The sequence below is a fragment of the Acartia tonsa genome, chromosome 2 (assembly GCF_053477335.1).
Source record: "Acartia tonsa isolate MP-2025a chromosome 2, ASM5347733v1, whole genome shotgun sequence".
Lineage (NCBI taxonomy): Eukaryota > Metazoa > Arthropoda > Copepoda > Calanoida > Acartiidae > Acartia > Acartia tonsa.
Window position 1 is genome coordinate 51,607,879 of NC_137261.1, and position 17,600 is coordinate 51,625,478.

The window sequence follows — 17,600 nt, forward strand, 5'->3', positions numbered from 1 at the left end:
AACATGGATTGACAAACAGACATTATAAATAAAACAAATGTTCAGTAGTCATAAAAAGAAAGTGAAAGAACGACATTAGAAAAGATATTTAGAATGGTAAAAATTTCAAAACCTGTATTAAAAATATTTTGCTATATCATTTCCCCCATAGCGTTATGGACGGACGGACTTGTCGGACATACAAAGTGAATTATAGAGTAGCTTCGCTACTAAAAAAATGAGAGGGGAAGGGGGGAAAAGTAAAGAATTTGGCAATGAGTCATTTTTTGCATCAAGTAAAACTCGAGGATTTTTAGGGATAAGACAATGGACATAAAAATGAATAAATTGGAAAAATCCACGAATGGGAAATTGTGTTTATGAAACTTTGGGTACCAGTATAATTTTCAGTCCAAATGACCCCTTCCTCCCTGAGTAAGAGATAAAGTATGTAATTGTAAATCTTTATAATACAATGACCTTTTTATTGCTAGCAAATATTTTCTATAATTAGAGCTTGTTCGACTCTATACTTTCGTCTGTAATGGATAGCACTTATTACAAATCATGTTATGTTCATAACTTACTTCAAACTTTGATGATGATTTCTAACAATAAGGAAGCTAATCATCATAAAGGTCATACATAACACATTATGATGTTTGTACATGAACGATAGAATTATCCTATTTATTTGAATCTCAATTTGTATGGACGAGAGCAAGTGTATTACTTTTTCAATACAGTAATATTTTCATTATCGTTTTAAATACGATAAATTAAAGTAAATGTTAGGATAGACAGACAGACAAACAGATATCGTACTACTTTTTGTTTTACTACCGGTTTCGCCCCTATCCTCTAGAGGCTTAACCCTAATTGGTAATTTAAAAAAAAAATTATGGTGCTGCCAATTTATGTGAAGTAACTGCCTAAAAATTTTTTTGAGGGGGAGGGAAATTTTCATTTTTTGGGGGTTTGGGGGTGTCCCACCCCCCAAGAAAATAGCTTAAAACAACCACAGGACCAATAGGTATATACCCTGAAGAGTAGAATCCAATCGGTTCAGTGGTTACCGAGATCTTAAGCTTCAGAAGGACAGACAGACGGACAGGGAGATAACGTACTACTTTTTGTTTTATAGAAAGTCTTTTTCTCTATAGTTATTACGAAATATTTTAGTACTGAGTCATTCAATATTTTATATGTCCAAAATAGAAAATATGACAAGTAACATCATGATTCATAAGGATAAGACAATGGACGATAAATTGATGTACATCCCTAATTATCTTATCAAATCCTTCTATAGATAAAAAAAACTTCAGATTTTGATAATTAAACCGATTTAGTTCTCCTTTTCAGGGAAAATTGACATAGGTCTCGGGATGGTTTGCTATAATTATGCCCTACTAATACTCCTACAGAGTAGCTAGATGCTAGGGGCGCAGCTGCTTGTGCAGTTAAAAAACATAACATACCTGTAAAAAAAATAATAAAGTATAAGAGAAGAATTTTGAAAATAACAGCCAATTTACTGTAATGAAATTAATCGTTCTTTTTAGATTCAAATAATTACAAAAAAAAACAGAAAAACAAAACATTTATGACGTCACAAAGTTACCTAATAAACAAGGTTGACCACATCTATAAAAACGTAGCGAGTGTCATAACTTAATAAGAATATCAATTTAAAGATATACACAAAATTGTATATAAACTTGTTGTAAAATGAGGATTCTGTTAAAGGACATACTTACATTTTTAGAACTTGATTTTTGAGATACTGAGCTAAATTATTGTACCTTGTTGTACTATGAATCAGATTAACAAAATAATACAAAAAAGAATGGTCAGAAAGTTAAAAATCAGCGTGTTTTAAATGGACGAATTAACTCTCTGCGGTAACTATTATTGAGCAACGCTTTCTTAATTTTACCTAAATGTTACAGGAGTTATCTTCAAAAGTTTGAAATCGATTGGTTTATTCTAACATGTCCAAGTTAATTAAAAGAGTTAAGTGTTACGTCTATACAGACGGATGGATGTACAGACCCTAATTATAGAAAAGCTGCACTTTTTAAAAATCCAAAAATAAATCCTGGTTATGGCTATGTACAATTAAACCGTTGACCAAAACTGTAAATAAAAATTTAAATAGAAGATGATAATTTTATGGTGTCAAAAATGCGCAAAAAATTTAAAAGTGTTCTTTTAAAGAAAAGATTTTGCTTGTTGATAAGTTTAATAATACCTAGTAGAAGGTGCTACATTATAGATAAATTATGTAATCTATTGAAAAATGACCTTTTTTAAGTTAAAGGGAGTTTGTTTTTCCGAAAGGGGACAGGGGCGAAATTGGTAAGTTTCATTCGTTGGCTTAAAGACTTTTATTAGATCTATATCAGAAGTGGATTCTTAAAAATCGCTTAGTGGGGCAATTTTTTTTAAAGAATCCACCTCAGGTTTGACTAGGTATAAACCTTCTGTGTCCAAATTTTTCCACCAATAATTTTAGTCTAGAGAAGTGAATATATTTGGGGTGTGTAACCATATTATTTCCATTGATTGTTGCGCTACTTTTGGACAAAATTGTCATTGTTCATATAATATTTTGTATCAATTTCACAAATTTTTCATATTTGTAAAAAAAAAGTGTCTTGTAGCTGTCAGGCATATTTTCATTCAGATAAATTATTCCGTCAAAATTTCAACATTTTAAAAATTTTGAAAAAATGTTTAAATGCAAATAAAAAATATAAATTGTTATTTCTTTTTATATCTAATCAAATGAAGCAAGTAAAAATTCTTATTGTATGTTTTGAAAACTAATAAACGTACTTCCTTTGTTTCTAAATATCCTAATTTAAAAGTAGATATGGATCTCACTAGAAAAAAATTATCCCTAAAAAAATTTTCTTGTCTCTTCTTTTTAAAACTTAGCCACTAGTATTTAATATAAAAATAATGACAGGAAAATTCAGGGCCCGATTTTGTACAGTACATTCTATAAGCATGGGGTTTTCTCGAGTTTAAAAATACTTTTAGAAAATTTTTTTTTTACTAAAATGAACAATATAATCATCCAACTTAATTAGAGAGGTGAAATTACAGTTGGTATGTTTTCTTGTACTTTCTAATTTTGTGTACATTCCCAGACTACGGGTTATCTGTTACCGTATAAACTAATCCATGGTACAGCAAATGAGACTCATTAGATAAACCTATGGATTACCTAAATACACATATCAGGGAGAGAGGGACACTTGAATGTAAATTAACTGAAACCAATAGTTTTATTATATTATTTTCTCTTTCACTATTCTAAATGAATCTTGATTAAGTAAAGAACAATCATCAATGTTGAAACTTTTCTTCTAATAATATTCATCTACACAAGGTACGGTGTAATTTTTGTTAATCATAGTTTATTCATTATCCATTGTCTTATCCCTGAATATCTGAATATGAACTATATAATTGTAAGACCTATAATAAGCAAGATTTAAGGGTGCATTGCTTTGCATTGAATGCAGGGAGGGAGGAGACATTGGACTGTAAATTATAGTGGTTTTATTTATAGGTTATCTTATTCTTTGGCTTTTATTACATACTTATTGTTTGAGTTGTAAAAACTTTTCTAACAATAATAGTATCTACTTCAGATGTTATTTTGTTTATTGTCTCATCCCTTAAACTCCCTGAAAAATTCTGTGTTTGTTAAGTATGAAAACCAATCTGTTTTAAAAGAGAACATTTATGATGTGATTATTCTAATTTCAAATCTCACAATTATATTATTACATATTTATGTATGTATGTGGTAATGGGATCTTAATAAAAATGAATAAGAGCAATTATCATATAAAACTTTAAGGACCAGCACAGGGGCGTCCAAGCTTTTTTTTTTTTTTTTGGGGGGGGGGGGGTAAAAATTTTTTAAGGGGAGGGTGATTCGTTTTTGGGGGGTGTAAAATGGCGCGCGAAGCGCGCCGCAAGTTTTTTTTACCCCCCCCAAAATTTATACCCCGGGGGTAAAATTTGCTTGGAGGGGGGGGGGGGGTGATTACCCCCCCTGAAATCTGTTGGCAGGGGTAAATTTGGTTTACCCCCCCCCCAAAATTTACCCCAAGGGTAAAATTTTTTGGGGGGGTAATTTAAATTTTATTAAATATAATAATATAAAATATTAAATATTAAATATTAAATTGTTTAGGGGGGGGTAAATACCCCCTCCTAAATGGTTGGGGGTAAATTTTAAATGGGGGGGGGGGGGTAAAATGAAAAAAATTTTTGGGGAGCCTATGGCACCCCCAAAATTTTTTTGGGGGGGGGTAATCGCCCCATTACCCCCCCCCCCCTTGGACGTCTATGGACCAGCATAATTTACAGTCCAATGTCCCCTCCCTCCTTGCAATTATTACATGTGTTCTATGTATGTAGTAAAAATCAGGTTGGAAAAGAACAATTAAAGCTGAATTAATAAAAAAAACATTTTACTCAATATCTTCGAATTTTATAACACTTAATATTTTAGATTTTTATCAATTTTGTTTTTTATCATTAGGTAATTAATCTGTAAATTCAATTTTCAAGTGCTGGTTTCGAATATTGAAAAAATGGCAATTTCTTCTCTAATAGATACTTGAAATAAGGTCAATGTATGGAAGTTTAAGTTAAGAAGGTGAAAGGAAACAATTCTTAATTCTTAAAATGTTCCCCTCCTCTCGTTTCTTCAGAAAGAAGGGAGTTGTAGATACTTTTAGCTTAAAAGGACTCTCCACAGAAAAATCAACTTTGGATTTTTGAAACTCTAACCTGAAACTATTATTCTCTGTTCAATTTTAGGCATTTTTTGTTTTTGTGGCATCGCGATCGAAGGCCTTTGAAAATTTTGTCCGCCGCCTATTTGCACTGCCGCTATAACAATATATACTACACTTTTCTCCACTCAATATGTGTTCGCCGCTAAAGAACATTTGCTCCATTGCAACCGGCCGCTCTACGATTTATCCTCTTCCTTGACTGGACAATCCTGCCGCCTCCATTTTGTGTTCGCCTCCGCCAAATATAACCATCTTTTGCCGCAGTTGCCGCATACATCGCCCTTCTCCGCCGCTACTCCGCTATACATTGCGTACGTAGCTATACACAACACCCCCAGCCTCCATTTAATTTCTGAACAAGGGAGAGGGGAGCATGTATTAAAAAGCGACGTACAGCGGAGTAGCGGCGGAGAAGGGCGATGAATGCGGCAACGGCGGCAAAAATAGAAGCTAAAAAACACTAAAGCAGCACAAATTAAATGGCGGGAGGATTCACTTAAAGGAGGTAAAAATTTTCAAAGGGCTTCGATCGCGATGCCACAAAAACAAAAAATGCCTAAAATTGAACAGAGAATAATAATTTCAGGTTAGATTTTCAAAAATCTAAAGTTGATTTTTCTGTGGAGAGTCCTTTTAATGAATAGATATTTTGAGTATCAAGAATGTTAAATTGTTTATAAAATGCATTATTTTATAATTACATTACGACTGTGCCCGTAGCACCTAGACTGAAACCGCTATGTAAAGTGGAAGGAGAGTCAAAAAAAAAAGGAATAAAACCACCCTAGGAAAAAAATATATAATATATAATGGCACTTATGTGAAATTTCCATAAAATAGAAGTCATTAATTTCAGTGATTAGCAAGGTCTAAAATTGATTAAAAATACGTCTGTACACCATGCTTAAAGACGTATAAAAATAGGGGAATATTTAATGGTTGAACAAATCATAGGTATTTTGTACATATTAACTTTTCTCGAGTTTTACAGACAATTTTAAAAGGTTTATTCGCTAAAATTTTCAAAACAAAGATATCTGCTAAGAACAGTGTTTCAAGCGGTTATTTGCCCTTGTACTTTTAAAACTTGCGTACATTCTAGGTCTGCTAAGCGCCAGTCATCGTAAATAAACATATATAAAAGAGAGAGAGAGAGAGAGGAGACAATGGGCTGTTTATTAAACTAGTCTCAAAAGTTTTATAAGAACGTTTTCCTATTCGTTGGCTTAACAACTTTGGGAACATGAGTGAATTTTGAGGGGTTGATTCATTTTTTTATTTCAGCAGGGGTAACTTTGTGAATCACTATTGGGGATGTACATCAATTTATCGTTCATTGTCTTATCCCTTTAGATCCCTGAACATATATACGTATTAGTTTAGCTGACCCCCCGGGCAAAAGAAATGCGAAAATATCCTTGAAGAATTAAATTCTCATAATTATGACATGAGATATCTTACACAGATATAGAGATAGGACACTAGAGATAACAAAAAGATTTTACTCAAATAAAGAATATCTTTTTAGTAATAGCTATCCTTATAATAAAGTAACAGGATGTGTGTTTGTCTGTATGTTTGTCTCTGTGTCTGTACCGAGGAATCTCGCTAACCGCTGAACCGATAGGGTTCTCCTTTACAGGGTAGCTTCTCATAGGTCCTGGGAAGGTTTATAACTATTTAGGGGAAGGGTACCACCAAGAGAAATCACAAAAAAAAAATTTTCATTTTACTTTTCTCGCTTTTAAGAAGAGAGTTCAACGCAACATAAACGTCTACGCAACATAGGCATATTTAAAATATAAAAAAAAAAAACATTTTAAGTGCCAATAGAGGACTCTAGGGGCGTAGCCGCTAGTATATATATAAGGGAGGGCCCTGGCCTGGGATATTTGAATGTAGATTAATTTATCTCTTATTGTCCCCTCCATCCCTGCAAATATTACCTAAGCACAGTGGTCATTTATACCATCACACACACACTGAGAGAGAGGGTGCAATCTGCTCACAGTGGAAAATTCATATTTAATCTTGATATTTAAATCAAAAAGGAGAAAGGTGACAGTATATCTAACGAGTACCCGTAGCTTTATAAAAAAAATCTCATTAGTTGGTTTAAAACATTTTATTAATATATCTTGTTGGTTGGTTAAAACTAGCAGTGTCCAAACTTTACCACAAATTATATTCACAGAAGGGGTAATTTTGTTTGTTTTCACAGGGCATGTACATCAATTTATCGTTCATAGTATTATCCCTACTAAAACTTTTCCAAAGAACTTTTTTTATATGCTTGAATTATCATTTTAAAATATCTATAGAAATTCTAATGTTATTAAGGAAATAACAGGATATAATATGGTGGGGGGGTGGTGGGTTAAATGGTAGACCCCCACCTTTAAGAGCTTGGGAATGAAATAGATCAAAACTTTCATAATTTAAAATTCACATATCATTTCTATTGCTAATTACATTCTTATTTGATTATAGATACCCGGTGGACCAAGAAAGTACGCAAGATTCAAAGTACACGGGTATATAATAACTAAAATAATAATGATTTTTAAGGTTGAATTAATGTTTTGTTATAGTTTAAAGCATTTTAGCAAATTAACTCTTTAAAAGATAAACTCGAGATAAACCCATATGTACAAAATATATACTGTACAAAATCGTACCCTAAAAAGGCTATTATCTTATGATAATATGTAGGTATTAACTATTAAATTTTCAATTGACAAAATTATAAGAAAATATTAAATCAGTAGGTATATTTGTTACATAAATAATCCATGAGAATGACAAACTTAATCGGTTCAGTGGTTACGAGATTGTAAGAGGCAAACACAAAACCTTACACATTTATATAATAAGCATTGTTACTGGTTATCGGTCTAATAATGGATGTTATCGTTATTGATATTTAACAATTTTGAATTTCAAGAGGCATAATGAAATAATTTACTTACCTTCATAGGTAAATAAAATCAGGGATCTTAAGGGATAAGACAATGGACAATAAACTGGTGAAAATAAATACTTCTCTAGATTAAAATTATTGGTTTGTACAATCCAATCATGTTATATTTTAGTACCCAAAGTTCTCATAGCAACCAATGAGAGATAATGTTATCAAAACTTTGAGGACCAGGGTTAATTACAGCCCATTATCCCCTTACTCCCTGTATATATGAAATATATATTAGTTCGTGAGTGTAACAAGATTTATAGGAACAAAAAGTGTTCTTTTTATCTTTAATTGTATTTACCTACAGATTAAATATGTTTTTGCCGCCCCAATAATCTATGTATTATACTTATAAAAAGCGAAGATTTTCTACAATTAGGACTTGCTCCTCTGTAACAGATTGGTACCTCAGGCAAAATAATATTATATGTAGCAGGTTGATTTTTAACATACTCTTAATTATTATTGGAACGGGTATTCCTATCGAGATAGGTACTATGTATCAATCGAAGCATCTCTATAATTATGTCTGCCTACAAAATTAAGTCAATTATAATCATCTATCTTTTGTGTGTTATTTTGTCCGTCTGATTTGCTAAGATTCGCTGTTGACATCCTTGTTCTTATTCCTATTCTACAGTTGGTTTGTCTGTTTGAACGACAGAAAGGTTTTGAAAGTATTATTGTAAACTTTTCAACTTAAAATGTCCCCTAGCCTCTAGGATATCTAGAAACAAAAAAGGATATCTTCTTTAACATGTATAACAATCCTATTGTTACTTAATCCATTAAGGGGGGGGGGTTTTAATGCAACCATCTCGTAATCAGTGAGCAAATGGCACTTAGAATTCGAATTTCGATCTAAACTTTTGCATGAGTAATACTTGGTAGGTCTATTTTCCCTAAATCGAACAAAAAGTTAGAAAAGTAACGGCTGGCGGCTCAGCCGTTCAGCCGTTTTTTGCCTATTTTCAGGGTAAATTCATCATCAATTACGTAGGAATCAACTTTTTAAAACATATTTTTGGTTTAATTCATGTTAAATAATAGCAATAACCATTTTTGAAACTTCTAGTACCAAAAACTACCGTCTAGAACCGTTTGATAGCGTTTTGGAGTGGCAACGAGAATAAGGTGGAGATAGGTTTCGTAAATAATTTGTACTATAGATATCCAAAAAATGGCAAAACAGCTGAGCCGCCAGCCGTTAGCCGTTACTTTTCCAACTTTTTGTTCGATTTAGGGAAAAAAGACCTACCAAGGATTACTCATGCACAATTTCAGATGGAAATTCGAATTCTAAGTGCTATTTGCTCACTGATTACGAGATGGTTGCATTAAACCCCCCCCCCCCTTTATTTACTTCCATTTAAAGAAAATACATTTCTTTCAAAATTCTAAGCCCAAAGCAAAATACAAAAAAAACTTTTTCCTTTCACAAAAACTTTTCAAGAAAATGTTAAAGTTTGTCTAGGTATGTATTGAGGAAAAAGATTTTAAAAGAAAAACATTTTGTTGAGTGCCTATAGATTTTTAAGTATAAAATACAAGTTTTTAATAGCAAAGCTACTCTGTTTTGGATAAATATTTTAAGATATCTTCAAAAAAAAAAAGGTTTTAATTGTCTACTTAATAGTTATTTATCGCTTTGTATTATAGGTAGACAGACAGCTTTCCTAGGATGTTAAAATGAAAAAAAATTATAAGAATAAAACTGGTAGGTATGGTATTTTTTATGATCTTTATTTTGATATTTGTAGAAAATTGTCTGTAATACAAATGCTATACATGATTTTTCAGTATGTCTGAGAACCGGTTCTAATCCAGTGGACATTAATCGGTTTCAAAGCCATAAAAAAAAATGTTTTCTGAATGAGGAAAAAATTCTAAGAAATCTTTTTTAACAACAATGATATCGATTTTTAAATGCATGTCACAGCATAAATTTTATTTATGTTCAATGAAAAAGGAGAGGTGTCATTTTTGTATGTTTGAATGTGTGTGTATGTATGTTAGTGTGTGAGTGTATGTATGTTAGTGTGTGTGTGTATGTATGTTTGTGTGTGTGTGAGTGTATGTTAGTGTGTGTGTGTACGATTTCAATATAAAATCTATAAGTTTGCAAGAAATATAACAAGAATGACAAAATCCCAAGAGCTCAGTGATTTCACAATATTTGAATTTCTTGATATAAAAAAAAACCTCACTGAAATAACAATAAAGAAAATCAGGTTGCTGTCATATACATAAAACTGTTATGAGAATAACAGGAAGCGTTCGTCTGTCTGATTGTTTATGTGTTTGTTTTAAAAGATCTCGCTAACAGCTAGACCAATACTATTTTAACTCTCTAAGTTTCTTAAACTTAGTGAAGGTTCCTGGATTTTCAAATAAAAATAAATCTAAATTGGTGGATTTATTATTCAAAACTCCAAAAGCTTTCCAACAGGAAAAATAGGAATGACGGACATTTCTAATTATTGATAAGCTTTAATTGTTAAAAAATGTAGCGCGCCCAACTAGTCCTAGAATTCCACCAGCCAAAAAAAAACTGGTAACTATTGCTTCCAGCCATTTTATACATCAAGTAAGAAGATGGGATACAAGTCAGGGATCTGCAGGGATAAGACAATGGAATATAAATTGTTGCACAACCCCAATTATGATAAACAAAATTAGACCCCCTGTAGATTAAAGTCTTGGTTTTTATAACTAAATAAAGATTTCATCAAAGTATTTAAGCAAACGAAATAGACAGATAGTTTGTAATATTTTGGGGACCAGTTTGATTTACAGTATATTATCCTATACTTCCCTGGATCTAAGTGGGTACAAGGAAAATCGTTAATTTTCAATATGGGCAAAAGAAACCCTTATACATAAATATACTTCGTAAAAAAATATTCTAATTTGGGATATTAAATAATTTCTAATTAACCTCTAGGAATAAAGTATTACAAAACCTTTTAAAAGTACACTTTTAAAATTCTCAAATCTGGTAACCCATTCTGAGCCATAGAGGTTAGAGGCTAAGCCCCTACTTAGTCTAAAGGTAAAACTTAAAAAAGTAATATATAATTTTTCTCTCTCCAAATTATAGGTAGGTTTAAAACAGATATTTTAAACATAAAGCTTATCAATATATCATGCATTAAAATATCAAGTTTCATTTTTTTATTTCTAAATAGGTGTTAGTATCTTTTTAAAAGCTGAGCTTTTTTACATATAAGGTCAGTCTGTCCGTAATCATGTTCACGTTTAGGGATAAGACAATCGACGATAAATTAATGTACTCTCCTACCATAATTATTAACCCTTCTGTAGATTAGTAGAATTATTAATTGAAAAGCGTGGATACTGCTAGTTTATACTACCCAATCAAGATATTTAATAAAGCATCTTTTAGAATTGAAACAAATTTTGTACCAGAAAGATAGAAATAATCAAAATACGCACTTAATCAAGTAAAAACATCTATGAAATGTATAAAAACATGAAATTTTTCAATGTACAGCATGACCCTCGAAAAAGTATTTTTAAGCATCTGTAGCCCTTATTTCTCAATGAATTATTAAAAAATGCATATGTCCTTGTTCTCCATAGTATTCCACGTAAGTAGATATAAAAATATTTTTTTTACCTCCATTAACACCGGAGATTTTTAGAGCTAAAGTTTTGAAAAAGTGACTGAGAAAAAGAATTTTTTTTTGTTTCTCTTATTTTTTGGATGGTTATATTATGTTTTTTGGCAACTGAATAATGAGACACAAAGAAAAACAAGTTAACTAAATATTTCTTTTTTATTCCACCAAAAAATATCAATTCTTAATGGCAAAAAAATAAAATACTACTGAATGAATTGATTATTAGCAAATTTTAGGTTATTTATTACCCCTTATTTATAGAAAAGGATTTATTATGACAGTTGCTCCGCCTACTTTTCTGACATCTCAATTATTTAATAGGGGGTAAATAAAGCTTTTTAGACTAAAAAATCATTATGTTTATTTTTATTTTCTTTATAACTTTTTTGTTATTAAAGTTAGGATTATGAAACAAAAACAATTTTCCTGCTATATTCATAGAGATTTATTTGTTTTTTTAATCTTAAACAATTTTGCCTAATAAGTAAGTTTTTCAAAATATCATTAAACTAAAAAGACTCAAAAAATATGTGTAAAAAAATTCTTTTTACTCAAAAACTAAATTTTTTATTTCATTTTTGTATAAAGTTTCTGCTAGTAACAAAAATAAAAGAATTTCTAGCTTAATTTTGCTAAAAAAGTCGTTTCATGTTAAAAGTTACTTTTTCCTCAGTCACTTTTTCAAAACTTTAGCACTAAAAATCTCCGGTGTTAATGGAGGTAAAAAAAATATTTTTATATCTACTTACGTGGAATACTATAGAGAACAAGGACATATGCATTTTTTAATAATTCATTGAGAAATAAGGGCTGCAGATGCTTAAAAATACTTTTTCGAGGGTCATGCTGTATAAAGAAAATAAAATTGTTTATTGGCACAAAACAATGCAACATTTAATAACAAAGCACAAATCAACCATGAACATGTTAAATATTCATATTCTACGTGATTATTATTACAGTTTTCTTTTCTTTGTAGCACACAGGGATCTTAGGGGATATATCATATAACAATGGTCGAAAAGTTTGGACACAGTTAGTTTGTTCAACCATATCATGATGAATTTCAACGTTGTGGAGCCGGAGCCAGGAGCGCCATTTTTTTATCGTTAAATAACGGCTCCGGCTCCAGGTGAGGTAAAAAAGAGATTTTTTATTAATTATTATTTGGTAGCTCTGTTTTGTCGTGTGCAAATGCCCCTTTTAAGTTTTTTTTCAAGTCCATTTTTATCAAAAATTGAACTTTTAAAACCTTCTAACGTCAAAAAAATATGTTGAGATTTTCTTGATTTTAGGTCGGAGCCGGAGCCAAATCCGGAGCCGGACCAAAATCAAACGGCTCCACAACGCTGCTTTATTTGATTCCTAGGATGGTTTTAGACTATTCTATTTTTAAAATGGTTTCAGATTATTTCTTAGCCCCCCCCCTTTTCCTTCCTTCGAATACTGATCGATCCCATAGATGCTAGGTGCGCAGTCGCTTGTGATTACAAAAAGTTTATAACGCATTAATTCTGCTGCAGTTTTTGCTTGTTCAATAATTGATGTCCCTCTAGGCTTTAAAACTTATAGTCCCAGGTGGTCAGGGATATGCTAATCCAAGATAAATATATCTTTTTTCAGGCATCCAGGGATAGGAAAAGGGCATCAAAGTAATATTCTCATAACTGCTACCATTCCATGTAATAGCAGGGATCTTAAGGGATAGGAACATAGATGATAAATGTATGTACAATGATGATCAGCAAAATTACCCTTACTATAGATTAAAATTATTGTTAAAAGGTTTGGACACTACCTACTACCAACAAATCAAAATTTAATAAAAGTTTCTAGCGTTTTTAAGCCAAAGAATAAGATAGCATGGTTATCAATCTTTGGGTACTGCTGTAATTTAGTTTAATGTCCAATCCCTCCATGAGTTAAAGATACATATTAAGTTGAAAAAAAGGGTTGTAAATTAATTCAACCAAAATTATACTACCTACCTATCTATTCCTTCCTTTCCAAAATTCATAAAAATGAAAAATATCATTTAATTTCCATTCAAGTATCACTGTATATCTGATTAATGCCCAAGGCGCATTTTTGTACTATTTTAATACAAGAATTATCAAGAAATGTCCCAACAACAATAAAAACAAAATGCTCTAATAATACCCTTGGCCTTAAAAACGGCGCTAAAAAGTTAAAAACAATTATTGTAATTTAGGATTTTTGTTTTTGTTTTTGAATTTTAAAATAATATTTTAAGATTGTAAGTAACTCCAAAGGTTCAAAGAGAAAAGACAATGGACGATAAAAATTTTCTGATAATTGGTTAAAACTATCATTACTTGTCAAAGTTTAAAAAAAATAAAAAAAGATTAATGACAATTAAATTAGCTATCTAATGTAGATGCCCTTTAATGACCATATCTGCTTAATTTTAGCTTTTTTTGTCCAATAGGTATTGTATTTTAATTTCAGCTAAATATTGAAACAATTTACTGTTATTTATTTATTTCTGAATTTATTTTGGATAAATCTGTCCTAGTTTTTCTTCAAATTGTTTACGTAATAAGTTTTAGGTTAGTGTTCAAATTAAACTTGTTATGACTAATACAGAAATCCAAGAAGGGCAACAGGCTAGGTACAGCTTTTGGAAAGGTAAAAAATAAATAAGCAGGGAACTAAAGGGATAAGCCAATGGCCGATAAATTGATGTACATCCCCAATGATTTCATACAAAATTACCCCTTATGTAGATTAAAATTAGGGGTTAAAACGTTTCGATACTAAGCTTAATGAACAAACCGATCAAATTTCAATAAAAGTATCGAAAGTAGTTAAGGCAGCGAATAAAAAAAGTCAATATAAAACTTTGTGGACTTTTATAATTAACAGCCCAATGTCTTCTTCCTCCCTGACAAATAAGACTATACTTACGACTAAAAGGGGCCATTTATTTTTATTATCATTAATTGGGGTGAAAATAAACATATCTTGCATTGTTTTATCCCTTACTCTCCCTGAGTTGATCTACTTATCTATAAATAGAACAATAATAAGAATGGACACATTATAGCTTCAAGAATAATAATAATAATGTCATTACCACATAATTACAGATAAATAAGAATACGATCAAGGATGACAACATCCATAACAAATAATCAATCGTACAAATGAACTTAAAGAACATCACTTTAAAAGTTTAGGATTCATTTGATGTTCAATGCTGATTTTGAACCTATTCAAGGATGTAATTATAGATTTTATTAAAATTAAATTTTACCCCGAAAAGTTTTTATTCTAACGAATAGTAAAACGAGCTGATAACGAGTAATTTTCAGTCCAAAGTTCTTCCCTCCCTGTAAAGACAAAATATTTTAATTAAGAGAAAAAAAATTGGGAACTTTTGCTTAAAAGGAAATTAATATGATGCATAATATTGAATTTGTGTGTGTTTACTGTATACACTGCATAAATATTCAGGGAAATAAGGAAAAATTGAACTGTAAATTACACTGGTATTCAAAGTTTAATCAATGCGTTATCTTAGTCGTTAGCCTAAAAACTTTGGGTACTTTTATTGAATAGTGATTGGTTAATATGAGTATCCAAACTAAATCACCCAATTATTTTGATCATTTTGTAGGAATAACTATTTATCCTCCATTGTCTTATCCCTTAAGATCCCTGATACTGTATGGTTGGTGGAAGGGGAAGATTTATAGGGAGGGGGGGGTTACAAATTTAAGAGAATTTAAGGAAACGAATATGTAAAATATAACTTAAGTTCAATCTATACTACAAAGTAGTATTGTTTTTCTTGTTAAGATATTAAGATTAAGCACAGAACCGATTGAGTTCTCTATTAAAAGAAAAGCCATCTACAGGTTATGGGATGGTTTAAAACCATTTTCTGCTTCCCCGAAACCTTCAAATATAGGGCCTCTAGGCCTATGATTACCAAAATCAACACAGAAAATATTTTTCAGTCTTTTTGATCAATTGTTGTAGGTTTGTTTTATTATACATATAGTTTAATAGCTTCAAGATTTCAATTTGAATGTTTTCAAATACACATTTTTTAACTTGATTTGAATAGGTAGTTTTTTCAAAGTTTACGCTTCTTCACTTAATGACCTGATTTAATTTTTATTTACCTATGACTGAAGCCATGAGGAATAAGATGGGAGGAGAGAGTGAGATATCCAATTGGCTTGTATAACATACTAAACGACGGTGCTACAGAATAATATTTCTCGTATTCATTCGAATCCGGTGGATAGAAACCGGTTCTCATCCATACGAAAAAACTATGTCTAGCATCGTATTATATCCAGCTTTCTACGAATATAAAAATGTACAATCATAAGATTAAAACTAGTTTTTTTAGCCCATGCCTTCGGCACCTCGGGGATATAAAAACTGGTTTTAATCTTATAATTGTACATTCTATATCCGCGGAAAGCTGTTTATAATACGATGCGAGAAATAACTATTTCAATTCAAACTTTAAATATTTCAATATGTCACTACCAACCCAACAAAAAAATTAAGTGTCAAATGCAAACAAGTTTGACTCAAATGGCACAAAATCGTCTAATTTGGCGGGAAGAAAATTGAGGGAAACGGAAGTTTTCGGCGGCTGCGGCAGTTCAACCTCCGTTTTTTCAAACTTCCATATTGTACCTCATTAAAAACAACTGTAGCGCCAAATTTGAACTCTTTTTTGTTTGTTTTAGTTCCTTTGCTTTTTAGGTTTGGATTATAAAAGTATCTAAACCGCCCCTACATTTTGAATCACCACCCTATTTAATATATTCTTGCATATTTTAATAATTGATGGATCTATCTCCCTCCAGGGAGGGAGGGGACATTAGGCTGTTTATTGCACTAGTCCCCAAAGTTTTATAGTAACGTTTTCTTATTCGTTGGCTCTACAACTTTGGGGACTTTGATTAAATTTTCATTGAATGATTCATTAAGTTGAGTGTCCAATCGTTTCAACCAATAAATTTTAATCTACAGAAGGATATTTCTTTTGTATCATTTTTAGGATGTACATTAATTAACTTTGTCTTATCCCTTCAGATCCCTGATCTCCCTCTCTGTTTCTCTTATTCTCACAAATTTTTGGCGGAACGATTCTAGATAATTCCAATTAAATTTTGAACCTTTATTTTTACTGTAATTTTCATTCCTTAGACGATTAGACATTATATTTTCAGCGATGCATCTCTATAATCAAGTCCAGAAGGTTAGTAAGAACATGTAAAGTATCCTTTAGGTAGTTAAGTAAGCATATTTTGAAACTTAGCTGTCGCCTGTAGGGTGTTTTGGGTCGCACTGTTAAATTTAAGACATAATAATCTTATAAATTTCCAAAGTTTCATGTTGATTCTTGTAGTCATGAAGCGACGCATTTGAATGGTAACTAAAAGAAAGTCAGTAGGTAAGTTTGTTTTGAACTTTTTTTATTTTGAATTTTAACCGAATGGGTTCAGAAAATTGTTAAAGTTCGAATTGTTTTGCATTAAATATAATGCTAATTCCTACTTACAATAGCAGTAGGTACTATGTCAGATGTGTGACTAAAAAAATCCTAATTTAGAATACAGACTAAGTACTAATAAATCTTTTCAAGAATCGTGTTCATGATCTAAATATGAGTTGTGTATGTATAATAGATTTATAACACTAGATTTGCTTCCAGACCAGTCCACAGGAAATATTAGCAGATTTTTGTTTATATCTCATTTGTTATTTCTTTTTCCAGAAACCAGACATATTCTGTGAAATGCTATATGTTTTAAATGAAAAATAGCTACTTTTTCGAACCAAAATTACACCGCTTAACCAATAATATATCCGGATTTTTACTACACTGTGTTCTTATTTGTCCAATTTACTGATGAGGTATCTAGATGCGCTATATCTATTGTGTGTGTGTTTACATATTGCATAAGATTTCTCTTCAACATCCAAGGATCTTAAAAGAATAAGACAATCAACAATGAATTAATATTCATCCCAAGTGATGATAAAAAAAATAACACTTTTGTAGATTAAATTCAATGGTTGAAAAGTTTGGACACTGATCAAACAATCAAAATTCAATTTAAGTACCAGAAGTTTCGGTGCCAACGAATAAGATGACGTTTACAAAAAACATTGGGTACCGGTGTAATTTCC

General features: G+C 31.1%; 1 protein-coding gene across 1 annotated transcript in view; it reads right to left on the reverse strand.

The window, feature by feature from the left end:
* The window catches only part of Rap2l (Ras-associated protein 2-like), a 43,903-nt gene that overhangs the window by 23,537 nt on the left and 2,766 nt on the right, over positions 1 to 17,600 (reverse strand). The window lies entirely within an intron of this gene.